Here is a 14,103-nt window from a genome sequence, read left to right on the forward strand (position 1 = left end):
AAGGCATGACTCAATTTTGCTTGCTCAAAAATGTTGGGCAAAGTATTAATAACAGCCACTGTCAGCTCATCAGCCCTAGCATTCCCTTCTGCCAGAAATCCTGGAAGTGAAGAATGAGCCCTAATATGGGAAACAAAATATGGAATAGTTCTATTTTGCAAGATAGTATAAAGACATGCAAGGTATCGATATAAATCATCATTATTGACATCTTTTAGAATTGATCCCTCTATTCTTTTTACTATATTTGCTACATATGCAGAATCTGTGATCAAATTAAAAGGCTCTGGAAAAAGGTGAAACGTTCTAACTACAGCTGCTATCTCCACAACTTGATGTGAACCTTCCACTGACTGAATATCTGACTCCCATTTAGTTTTTTCGTTTTGCCACGTAATAACTGACTTATGGGCTCTCCCTGAACCATCAGTAAACACTAATACCTTCCAGAGGCACTTGACTTAAAATGGGCTTTTCCCTAAAATTTAATTTTGCTTGCAATAACTTGTGACTTGGGAAATGTATAGAACAAATACCCAAAAAATTTAACAACACAATCTGCAAATCCTCTGACTTTTGCAATGCCTAATCAAAATACTCTCTCCTCAAAGGCAAGTAGATTATGGTAAAATCCCGACCTGCAATGGCCATTAACCTTTCCCTGGCTCTAATTACAATCTGAGCCAACATTTCCATCGTAGTAAAAATTGTCTTGGGAAACCTAGAAGATAAAAAAGCCCATTCTATTATCAACAAAGGGTCCCCTTTCAGAAAGTCCCACTGAAATATCAGTCCATATAACTGTTTCCCCCCAAAATTGCAAGAAAATAAGGCAATGAATGCACACATCGATGAGCTTGTCTAGATTGAAGGGCTTCGGTGACCTTTTCAAGGGCTTTCTGAGCTTCAGGTGTCAAAGATCTCGGAGAAGTGATGTCACAATTCCCTCTAAGCAAGTCAAAAACCGGAGCAAGTTCATCATTGGTAATCCCTAAAGTAACTCTGATCCAGTTGATTTCCCCCAAAAGTTGCTGCAGATCTTGTAAGGTGTTGACCTTAGTTTGGAGCTGAATTTTCTGAGGCTTGATGGAATGCTCTCTCATTCTCCACCCTAAATACTTCCATGGTGAAACTTCTTGTATTTTTTCAGTGGAGATTTCAAGTCCTGCTTCCTGAACTGCTGCAACAACATTATCACAAACCTCTTTTACTTCCTTTTGAGTTGAAGCTGAAGTAAGTAAATCGTCCATGTAATGTAAAATCATTGCTCGAGGATGCTTTTGCTGCACAGGGGCCAAAGCCTGAGCCACAAACCATTGACATATAGTAGGAGAGTTCTTCATTCCATGTGGCAGAACCACCCAGTGGTATCTTTGCAGGGGTTCTTGTCTGTTGATACTTGCAATAGAAAAAGCAAACCGTGGAGCGTCATCTGGATGAAGTGGGATATTGAAAAAACAGTCTTTTAAGTCAATAATAACAAGAGGCCAGTCTCTCGGGATCATTGAGAGCGAAGGGAGACCCGGTTGTAGTGGTCCCATGTCTTCTATTACCTCATTGATCTTCCTGAGGTCTTGAAGCAGCCTCCAGGCACCAGATGCTTACTTGCGAATGACAAACACTGGTGAATTCCATGGACTGTTCATCACTCTAATGTGGCCTTTTTGTAGTTGTTCTCTAATCAGTTCTTTAAGAGCACTCAATTTCTCTTCCTCCAGAGGCCATTGACTCACCCATACAGGATTATTAGTTTTCCAGGATAATTTTGGAGTCATAAATGCTGTCATGGCTTTTCACAAAAATCCACTTCCAGCCTTGCTCCCCACTGAGACAGCAGGTCCCTTCCCCAGGCTGTGATGGGTCTTTGCACCACAAAGGGACAGATGGCCGCTGTCTTCCCCGCTGGTCCTCTGACTGTGATCACGTATTCACTTCGTTGACAAACAGTGGCCCCTCCGATACCTGTAATAGTATCTAAAGGAGTAATTAAAGTCCAGTCCTTTGGCCAAAGCAAATAAGAAATCACTGTAACATCAGCACCAGTGTCCAGGAGACCTGTAATTTCAATAGTTTTGTTATTATGAGTTAGGCTGCAAGTCAGTTTTGGTCGGTTGCAGCCTATATGTTCCACCCAAAAAACATGAGAAGCTATATTCATGTTCCCAGTTGACATCTGTTGACCTTCAACAAGCTGCTCCTCTATATTAGGTGGCAAAGCAACAGCTGTAGCTATTGGAGTTCCTGCTAGAATGGCAAGTGGAAGGCACCAGGCTTGAACTAAAACTGTCAATTCTTCATTAAAATTTGCTGAAACAATAGTCGGAAAAACCACAAGTCCCAAAATACGATTCCTTTCTTTACCTAGAATTAGAAAATCTTGTCTCCTTTGTGAAGTTCCTGTCACTCCTGTAGAAACAACTGCATGACAATTCTGTAAAAAGCAGGTTAATTTGGAAGTTGCCAGCTTGCATTGTGCCCCTGGGGGTAAAAGGGTGGGATCGTTGGGTAACTGACTGGCCACCCAGGGTATGATGGGGCCAGATAATTCATGTATCCTGCCCCAGGAAAGCCTCCTGGCTGCTGGAAAGCCACTATTTTTTTCGGCACGCGGTGGGGCCCCCTCACTCTCCCATTTCCCGTCAACAGATTCCCTTCAATATCATATTTAGAACGGCATTGGCTAGCCTGATGCTTCCCCTTTCTGCATCTTGGGCAACGACCAGTTGACTTTTTGCTCTCTGCTGGCTCTGGGCAATTCTTTATCAAATGTCCTGATTTTCCACATCTATAACATGATCCTTTAGAAGCACCATCTTTCTGAAACTTATTATTTTGCAAAAGTGCTGAACTAAGATTATCAAGAGCCTTTGCAAGGTAATCATTATTCTCTTTAAGTTTTTCCCCAGTCTTCTCTCCCATAGTATCTGCTTGAAGAGTAGCTATATGTTGGTGAGTGCCAATCTTACTGCAAGCCTCTAGCATCCGTGAGAGATCGGGGTTAGAATCTGGCAGGCTTTGAATAACTTTTTTTACACTCACTATTAGCATTCATGAAAGCAAGAGTTTGAAGCATCAGTGTACGGATTCTATCATCTTCACATTGCCTGTCCAGGGCCTGTGATAGGCGGTCAACAAATGTTGCATAGGGTTCTGTTGGCCCTTGTTTAATTTGCACAAAAACTCCCTCTGGGGTCCCCGCTGGCTGAGTCGGAAGCAAGGCTTTGCAGGCAGCCCTCTTAATATCATTGAGCACTGCTCTAGGCAAATCTACTGCCTGGTCTTCAGTTCTATCATGTGGGGCTTCTCCTGCTAAATCTGCCAGTGTAAACTGAGCATTGGGACCCCCAGCATATCCTTCAATTAATTGATTTAAAAACCTTTTCCACCTTCCTTCCCACAAAATTAATTGTGATTCCGTCAACAATGCTCCAGCAATACAACGGCAATCATGCGGTGTCAAATCCACACTGTTAAACATTCCTCTCAATAATTGCCTAAAATATGGTGAGCCCAATCCATCCTCCTTCAATACCTTCCTCAGCTCCTTAACATCTTGATGATCTATTGGTTCCCATCTAGGGTTGGCTCCTCCTCTGCCGTATCTAACAGGCAGAGCTAATAACGGTTCAGTAGCTTAATGAAAATCTTTCTCTTTAATTGCTTGGTGCCTCATTGCTGTCCAATTTACAGAAACATGCTGTGGAGTCTTTGACTGGGAATCCTCAGGCTTAAAAACAGACGAACTTCTTTCCCCGTTTGAGTTTTCAGGCTTTTATGTTGGAACCTCTGATCTCCCTGGAACGGGACAATCAACTCCTCTCTTTTTCTCAACAGCCCACTGATCTTCCCTCTCACCCTCAATCACGCCGTCCTGCCCCTCCGCCCTCCAATTCCCCCTCTTCTTTGCCAACTCTGCCTCATCTATGGACACAGAAGGAGGGTTGTCCCATGCAGGCACAGAAACCGCAGCACCGCGGCTAAGCGGGGGGGGGGGGGGGGGGGGGGGAGGGGGGATCCCGATCTCCCGATCACATTGCCGGTCCGGCTGGGGGCGGGGACCGGCAACTCCGCCTCCGTAGGTGCACAATGAATACAGCAAGGAGGGCCGGGTTGGGGACCTGCAGGCGCAGATGATGCGACGGCTGCCCGACGCAAAGGACTGACGTCATGAGGCAGCACTTGTTCGAAAACTTCCGCGCGGTCCCGATAAGTATGCAGAGATGGAAAACTCCCCGAACGCGCTCCCGAATCCAAACTCGCGGCATAAGGTATGAAAGCAGACTGAGTCATTTGTGGAAAAGGCCCGTAAAATGCAGCAAAGCCCGCATCGTCCCGGAGCAAGGTAGAAAAAAACGGCGGCGCAGCTACCGTTAAAGTAAGCGGCCCGCACGGCAGGTACCTAGCACCGGCAGTCATGCCGTAAAAATCGCGACGTGCTTCCAGCGCAGCCAAAACTGGAGCTGCCGCTCGACTCAACCGCGGAGGGGAGGAAAACTGACAATCACCCGAATCCCCGACACTGGAACCCGGTACAGGACCCGCAGCTCTTTCGCCCTCGAAACTCCGTTCGGGGGCCGGTGGGACAGAACCAGGTCCCGCACTCTCAAAACAGGGCTCACTGTGTAACAATCGTGGCGGCGAGTCCCCCAGATCGCGTTCCGGGCCATCTTCCCTAGCTGCAGGAGACCGCGGTGGGGTGGCTGCCCGAGATCGCGGTGGGGGGGGCTCGGTTCCAGAATTTCCCTCAAAGGCTCGCAACGGCATCACAGAAGGGAGAGAGGAAACCTCTGTATCGACAAGATTATGCATTAACAGAGAATCACTAACATTCTTCCAAGTTGGTAACAGCAACGGGGCTGTCTTATCACCTCGAGTAACATCTTCAAAAAGCTTAACTCCTATCTGATCCCAATAAGAAGCACTTAAGGCAGAATCAAGATCTATATCAGGAAACACACTATGAGCATATACTAAAAGCTCTTTCAACTTTTTTTCAGAAACGTAAAAACCATGCTTTCTTAACAAGAATTTTAAGTAATCAAAGACATATTTCTGCTCTTTTGGCATATTATTTCGCATTTCTCTAATTCTAAATGGCACTACTCTTCACCCCAAAGCTCACCTCAATATAAGACAGGCGATGAGAAGGTCCAGACCCAGCCCCCTTCGTCCACCTTTTAGGGGTGCTTGCTCCTCTCAGCAACCGGTGGGGTGTCCACCCTTCTTCTTACCACACTCAAATAAGGGTTCGAGGGAGGCCCGACAGTAGATATAAAGCCTTGCAAAGCGAGGCGAAAGCACGGCACCAAACACGGGGCACCAAATGTGAGGTTTCTGGGGACCTCCGGGTGCCTCTTGTGCACCCACACTGTCGGGCTACTTCTTCTTTTATGTAAAAAGCAAATCGGCTAATAGTAGCTGTCAAGTTATTTATTGCAGAAGCACATCAGTCTCAAATGCAGAGTCAAAGCTAACAAAGTCCATTCCAGGTTCTAGCTCAAAGACCCAAACAGAAGCAGAAGCTCCCCATGGTCCCAGCAGGGCCGGAGGAGCCGGGCAGCTCCTATCTTCTTATCGGGTCTTGATTTCAGCGGTGAAAACAAAAGCAGAGCAAAAGCTGTGCCATAAAAGCAATGGCTAAAAGCAATGTCTCTTTCCAAGCCTCTTCTTTTATAGAAACTTACGAGCAAACTAAGACGTAGAATAGGACCAGACTCGGACCACTACTTCTTAACCTATTAGAATTCTAATTTCTTTACATGCCAAGCTACGTATAAATTACGTTCATGGCCTATCTTGTTCTAACTGAAAAATGTAAGCAATATTCTTAACTCTAACTCTATTATGTCTAAAGCTAAGTTCTTGGAGCCTCTAAGAAAACACTAGTATGTTTTTCAACCTTCACTAGAACATGTACTACTTCTTTGGCATCTAGGACCTTTTGTTCACTAAAAGCACTTAAAACTTATTCAATTTACTTACTTATTTTCCATCTCTTATGTTATAGCTTAAGTCTACACCTCTGCCTTATATGTAAGAGGCCTAATATACTTCAATCCATCCAAAGGATTCAACTCAAAACATGCATTCTGATCTCTCCCTGAAGGATTCAGAGAAACTCCTGACTTACTGACTCCAACAGTGCTGCACACAAGCACGGTACTTGTGCGGCTTCGATCACCGCCCTCACCCACGCCTGGCGCCGCTTTCACACCCCCGCGGCCAGAAGCCGCTGCAGCGGCGCCACACAGCCAGCAGTGTGCCGGCAGCCAAGCGCTCGAGAACGCTGCTTCTGCCCAAGCCCGCCTAGGGCGTGCACCTTTGTTCTCAGAGCTCCGTGCAACAGGAGGAAGCTGCTATTAGCACCGCATTGCAGGGGCACTTAGCGCTCCTTGACTACGTGCTCATCCCTCTCCGAATTCGCTGCTAGCTCCATGGTCCTTCTCAGCTGCAAGTAGCAGCGCTCACTGTACATAGAGCTTCGCATGGACCGAGGACCTGGAGGGACATATCGCACAGGAAAATGTGCCAGGACAGGGACGTGTTCTACATTGTCCCTACTCGCCATCCAGTTTGTGCTTCTGCTGCTTCGGCTGTTAGCAATCGCTCCTTGAAAGACGAGCAAGAGCGTCTTTCTGGGTGCATTGCACTGAGTGAGATCTCGCTAGGGCCTTTGAACTCGGAGCCAAGGCAACAGGGCGTGCTTGCCCGCAGAACTGAGAACAAGCTGTTGGGCAGAGCTGAAACTGACCGCTGGAGTTCAGCTCTGTCCGGAAGGCAGAAGGCGAAAAACGAAGCCGTAGGGCACCGGGCTTGCGAGCGCAGTGCTCCGAAGCGCACACAAGCAGTCAAATAGCTCCTTCACAATCGCTTTCAGTTCTCAGTGCTCTTGCTGCTTGGAAAAGTAGCACACAGCCGTTGCACGGCAGGGCAAAAGCGGCGGCAGTGCCCTTCCTCACACCTTCGCTGTGGTGTACTCCATTGGTGGGGGTTGAATGCTTCCCTTTTCTTTCTCTGGAATTTCTCCCATTGTCATGCTAAGTGGCTACACCTTAAGGTAATGTTCTCACGCAGGGAGGTGGGTGGAGGGGGGGAGGGGGGGAAACCGGAAAAAGGAAAGGTGGGATGGGGGTCGGGAGCAGGCTGGAAAACTCTGTCGTTTGGCTCGTGGAGGGAGAGGACACCCCGTGCTCGGATCTGGCATCTCCCCTGCCACCCCAGCGCTGAGATCCACGCTCCCTGCCTTTGGACATCGCTCTGCTGCTCTCCCACCTCACCCTACTACCTCCGGACACTCTGCCCAGCACCACGACTGACACCGTGAGGGGGGAGTCACTTTCCCCATCCTTCTCACCCCTGGGCCACTGCAGCCATCACTCCAGCCCTCTTCAACTGCGCGGGACCTGTCCTGCCCCCACAGCATTGGTAACTGAGCACAGGGAGATGGCCTACTGCCAAAAGGGACTGGAAGTGAGTTATACTGTTCTGTTCTGTTGTCAATTTTTATAGCTGTTGTTGTTTTTCTGCCTTGTTAGATATCAGTTAAGAACTGTTATTCTTATCCCCACATCTCCTGCCTGAAGGCCCCTGATTTGGACCTAAAATAATTAAAAGGGAGGGGGGTTGCACTCTGCATCGCAGGAAAGGGGCTCTTGCCTTTCCTTAGACCATACCTGTCTTTCAAACCCAGACAGATTTTGGCGTTCGGAACGTGAGGCATTGCCTGAGGGCATTGAGAGAGGGGTAGAAAAGGGGATAACAGTCCTTGAATTACCCAAGCTTGTGGTAGGTGACACCATGTTGTCCAGCTTACCCTGGATTGGCCTCCATGTGGTCACTGCTATATCTCTCGCATTTGCAAGGCCTTTTTTAAACATGAGTCTCATAACCAAGGTTACTGTGGCTATTATCCGGTTCATTTTGTGGGTTCATCTGTTGAGGAATTAATGGATTTTTAATTTTCTCTGGAAGATGGCCACATGGATTCAGAGCTATCGCACTCTAAGTGTGTGTTTCTGGGGCTACTTCAATAATGGTACTAACTGTGAGGAAGTGGCAGCAGGTGATATCTTCTCCCAACCCATCACACGGTTTTTGAAGTTCACCCCACAAGTCTTCAAGGGCTTCAAATCTGCTTTAAATGCTGATGAAGGCGAAGAACGAAGCCGCAGTGCACCGGGCTTTCGCGCGCTGCGCAGCGAAGACCACACGAGCAGCCAAAGAGCTCCTTCACAATCGCTTTCACTTCTCAGTGCTCTTGCTGCTTGGAAAAGTAGCACACAGCCATTGCGCGCCAAGGGAAAAGCTGGCGCAGTGCCCTTCCTCACAGCTTTGCTGTGGTGTACTCCATGCAGCTAGAGCGAAGCGAGAAGGACGCGAGGAAGAAGAAGGCATTCTTAAGGTAGCCCCCTGTCAGCAGTCCTGAAAGGGCGCATAACTCACGGCATCTCGTTACCCTCCATTCTACATACTCTCAGCTCCCTTTTCCGACTTGCAAAAGTTGCTACCAGAGCAGAGGGGGCCAGATTTAAGAGGAAGTGTCTAGCTTCACCTTCTACTTATTGCACGTAAGTCACGTCCAGCTCCTCGCTGCACAATGTATTTCCTTTCTCCGCGGTATTTAACGTGGTGGTCTCTGCAATTCGGCGCCTAGAAGTGACCACCGATGTTTCCACAGCAAGGGAACCAAGGAGCAGCACAAGCAGCAGTGCTTCAGGTTTCTCCTTCCGACTGCTAAGGGCACTTGGGAACGCAAGCGAGAAGCAGCCACCTTCCTCTCCTAGTAGCCTGTAACGTGGTGCACACAAGCACGGTACTTGTGCGGCTTTGTTCACCGCCCTCACCCACGCCTGGCGCCGCTTTTACTCCCTGGAGGCCAGAAGCCACTGAAGCGGCGCCACACAGCCGTCAGTGTGCAGGCAGCCAAGCGCTCAAGAACGCTGCTTCTGCCCAAGCCCCCCTAGGGCATGCACCTTTGTTCTCAGAGCTCCACGCAACAGTCTGCCTCTCTCTCAGTTCGAATGGAAAACGAAAGCTTTTCGCCTACGCCCTTCACAGAGATGTGTTGCCAGGACGAGTAGGTCTTGTGGCCGGAGCTCGCCCCCGACGTGAGGAAGCTGCTATTAGCACCGCATTGCAGGGGCACTTAGTGCTCCTTGACTACGTGCTCAGCGCTCTCCGAATTCGCTGCTAGCTCCATGGTCCTTCTCAGCTGCAAGTAGCAGCGCTCACAGTACATATTGCTTCACAAGGACCGAAGACCTGGAGGGACATATTGCACAGGGCAGACATGTTCTACACTGAGTAGAGACAGAGACAGACAGAGAGTTCTACACTGCCCCTTCTCGTAGGCCATCTTGTGCTCCTGCTGCCTCTGCTGTGACGAATCGTTCCTTGAATGACGAGCGAGAGTGCCTCTCCAGGCACATTGCACTGAGTGATAGCTCCCTAGGGACTTTGGGATGGAAAACTTTTTCCACCTCCAAAAATACATGGCTAAGTCCTAAAAGTTTTGGTCTTATTAAGAATAGATTTGTCCAAGTATTGCTATCCTAAACACCCTTGGTTTCAGTCTGAAATTAACTGCTTGTTTCTTTTTTTTTGCCTAGTGGCAATCTAATTCTAAGGTAACTAGATGTGTTGGAAATCCATAAATTACATCTCAGGTCAGGTGGGATAATTGGCTGGGAAGAAAATGGAATTGAGATTTTGGAAAGAATCCAAAGTGAGCTGATGTCACCATCTGAGATTCCCTTGGGTTCCAAATCCTTTCATTTGTGTTTTTGTGGGCTTTTTTTGAAGGCGGTGTACAGTTGAAGCCATGATTTAGCTGCGGTGAGACCTGCTCTGCTGTAAAAGCATTATTTTCTCAGTGAGCATGGACAACAGTTACAGTGTCGTCTTTTAAGATTCCCTGCACTCCACTTATGGTGGCAAAAGCAGTGCCTTGACTGTAATCATAAAAGTGATTACAGTTTCATTGCTTTGACATCATGTAGGATGTTTCCTCCATCTGCTGTGGTCAGCATTAAGTAACAGATTTCTCAGTTTCTAGGAAGAGTCTAGCAAACAATCACCTTGCTCCTTCTCTTGCATTTATTCATCACTGCTATGCTGCTATACAGACAGATAGTCTGTTTATGATTCAACAATTCAATGGGACATCAAGTAAATAGCAAAGCAAAACTAACTAGCGAAAGCACTATAAGGGCCAGAGATTAGCTTGGATCAAAACAGGTATTCTCGTAGCATTGTTTACAAACAAGTCAGCATGTGAAACAGAAGGCACAATGTAGTTTGTGCCTTGTTTTGGGCATGCCCGGAAGAAGGAAATTCTGATTTCACATATGGGAAAAGAAATGTTGACATTTGAATGAGATTGTTCATACCCCAGAAAAGGTTGCTTTGAAAGGTTGTGGAAGTCCTGTTAGGAAACATGGCTTTACAAGTCCTTTCCACCAGGAGACAACAGCTGCAGAACATCTGGGTGTGCCAGTGTTGAGAGCACCAGCAAAGATCAAAGTGGAGAAGTTGGTGAACAATGGCAGTGGCCTGGGGGAGAGCAAGTGGGGTGCTGGCTGTGGGACCAGGGGAGTGCTGACTGATTTAGGAGGCGTGTGATGGTCTGTGCCAGCAAGCACAGTAGTGCTCTGGCCTTGGGACACTGCGAATACTGGAATTCAGTGGGGTCACTGGGCAGGCTGAGTGTCTGAGCTGCTGGAGGGACCCAGTTTGCCCACATGTAAACATCCAGTCTCACTCCTGCCAGCCACAGAAAGGAGCAGGATGTGGCTGCTGGCGATGCCTGTCATGTATATGTAGTGTATATGTGTGCTATCCCAGCCTGCTGGGAACACTTCTTCTTTGTGACTGCTTGGGCTGAGGGAGAGAAAACAGTGGTAGTTTCTGAGGTTTCGAGTTTGCTCGAGTTTCTCAGGCTGTTTCTGGAGCCACCCAGAGTTGTCTTCCTTGAAGCATTTCAATTCCTGGTAATTTTCAAAATTCAAACAGACACAGCCCTAAGCTAGTTGATCTGACTTCAGAGCTATTCTTAGGCTGAGCTGTTGAATGATCTGATCTCCTGAGAAGTCTTCCATCTCAGTTTATGACCTGGTTGTTGTGAAAAGTAGGATCTTTTAGCCTGGAGAAGAGAGGATTCTGGAGAGACAGTATGGTGGCCTTTGAATATGTAAAGAGGGTATAAGACAAATGGAGAAAGACTTTTTAGGAAGTTTTGCAGAGACAGGACAAGGGGCCATGCTTTCAAACTGAGACTACGTTTAGATTGGCTAAAAGGAAAAACTTTTCTACAATGAAGCTGGTGAGACACTCAAACGGGTGTTCCAGAGAAGTTGTGGATGCCCCATCATTGAGAGTGCTCTTTATCAGTTTGGCTAGTCTAGAGCAATTTGATCTACGTAAGGTCTGCCTAGCAAGGAAGTAGGACTAGATGATCTTTAATCACAGACTGTTGTATGATTCTGTGAAAGACAGAATGCAATAAAGTTCATATATCAGATTTTGGCGCAGACATATTTATTATTTCTCACTTTATGCATCATTGCAAGGACGACTTGTTAGCTTCTGAAATGATGAGCTGAGATTGATTTCCTTCCTTAGTTTCATTTTCCCTGTTATTCCTTCACTCTTGGACTTTTTTTTCCCCTAGATTTCCTCTTTCAGTAAACTGCCCTTAAGTATCACTTTGCTCCCCACTTGGCTTTTTTTTTTTTTTTTTTCAATGACACCTTTTCACTGGTTCGTTTTGGGCCTTTGCTGCTTGAAGTCCAGCAGCCTCCTTGTCTGAGCATTATGGAGCTTTCTTTACAGCTTCATCACTATGCAAAAAGCCATAAATTACTGTGTTCCATCTCACATACCATCAAGTATCGCACTAATATTGCCTCTGCTGAATAGCTGGTTGGCTTACATAGACCAGCCAAATACCAGGAAATCCAGATGGCAGCAATAATCGTTTAGACTACTCAAGCTGGTCATTTAAATTCTGGAGAAGTCACATGAGGTATCACATTCTGTTGAAAGAAGTGTATATCATCTCCGACATTCTAGAATGGGCTATTAATATTGTCATGAGTTTCTGGCTAGACTTTTTAGTATGCAAATTCAAATTCAAATGATCTGAAATGATAAAACATCAAGAAATTTTTTTTCCCAGAATGGAAGTATGATGGAGTTACATAGGGAGAATCTTAATCTTAGTTATTCTATTCCATCTCACATCATGGCTGGGGGCAGGGAAAAGGGAGTATCTTTGGGGCACAATGGGTTCCGGTGTAGTCAGTAAGCTGGGCAGATGAGCCATCAGGTATTGTCTGTTGTTGGGGTGGGTTTCATGTGAACTCTTCCTTTCTTGTACCCTGCGACTAGTATTGTTGCTAAAATTGTTTGTTTTCAAACAAAAAAAGCAGACCAATCAAACACACAAAAAACCCCATCCAATAATCCCCAAAGAGACAAAAAAGCACCCAATAAAACCCACCCAAAACTGAAAAAAACTCCCAACCCAACACATCAAAAAGTCAGGGTGAATGTTTTTAGTAACTTTAAAAATAACAAAACAAACAAAAAAACCCCCAGAAATCACATTTCTAAGGTGCCGTTCCCAGCCTCTTCTCTCAGCAGGGAGGACATCCTGAAGTGGAGCCAGTTGGAACAAAGTGGGACAGGGCAGCACCCGGGCCATTTTCACCGGACGGCCCTGTGGCTGCCCCATTGCCAAAACCTGGACACATAAATCAAACACAGCTATGCCCATGTGCTTAGACACAGCAAAAATATATTTGTCTGAAAAGAATACTGGTCTATTTATATCACTGGAAAGAGCATAATGCCTCGTCTCAGCTTTCTTTTCAGTCATTACAAATGTTTCTAAAATATAGGAGTGCAGAAAATGGAAATATCCAAGATCAACATGAGGACCAATAACAAAGATTCCATTTTTGAAACTGCATTGGGAATCCTCTGCAGAAATTGACTCAGAGCTCTAAGATTTACAAAAAAGACCAAGAGTATTGGAATCAATACAACACAGTGTCTGGAGGCTTCAGCTGGTTGCCTTGATTTCTCAAATATGATGGAGGAAGCACCTTAGCAACTAGAGCTGCCAGTTCTCTCAGGGCCCTGACATGCCTCTGGGTAAGTCCCATGGTCTTGCATGCTCAGGTTCCTCAAGTGGTCTGAAAGCTGACCTGCTACTATGGCTTAGAATCAAGTCCACCAGTCCAATAACCTGACAGATGTGGAAATAGTGACTGGCAGTAAAAATTGAGACCAACACTTGTTGAGTACCTCACCCTTCTCCTTGTCTGTTGTCACTAGTCCTGTCTGGCTTATGGGGGTGGGGGGGAATAGGGGAGGGGTGATAGGTTTCTTTTCATCTTCCTTTTCCCACTGAAATACCCATAGGTGCCTTTATTATTCTTATTTTTGGCATGCTTTTCCGAATTCAGCTTCAACTGAGCCTTAGCTATACTGATCCCATCCCCACACACTCATGTGTTACCACTTTATTTTTCCCATGATTTGTCTGCATATTAGCTGCTTGCATCACATCTATTAATTTTCAATAAACTTCTGGCTTTAACTTGTTTTCAAAGAAAAACCTTTTCACCTCAGAAATTCACCTGGGAAACCCAAAATCCACAAAATTAACACCAAGTCACCCCGGGATGCCCAGCACTCACCTGGCAACTCCCAGAATTCCACAAATTCACCCCAAAACTCACAGGGGACCACCAAATCCCAATGCTTCATCCCAAAATCCCACCTGCAACCCCCAAAATCCTTCAAATCACTCCCAAGATCCAGTCTCCCCAACACCTCCCAAATTCACCCCAAAATCTCTCCAATCCACCTCAAAACCCACCCAGATACCCCCAAATCCACCAAATTCACTCCAAGACCCATCTGGGACTCTCAAAAATCACCAAAATTCCCTGGAAAATCCACATGCATCCCCCCAAACCAATCCCAAAATTCTCCCATGACTCCCAAATGCTCACCTGGAAACCCAAAATCGACAGAATTCACCCCAAAATACACCTGGCTTCCCCAAAACTCACCTGAGAACCCTAAAAAACACAT

The sequence above is a fragment of the Sturnus vulgaris genome, chromosome W (assembly GCF_052056855.1).
Source record: "Sturnus vulgaris isolate bStuVul1 chromosome W, bStuVul1.hap1, whole genome shotgun sequence".
In the NCBI taxonomy this organism is placed as follows: Eukaryota; Metazoa; Chordata; class Aves; order Passeriformes; family Sturnidae; genus Sturnus; species Sturnus vulgaris.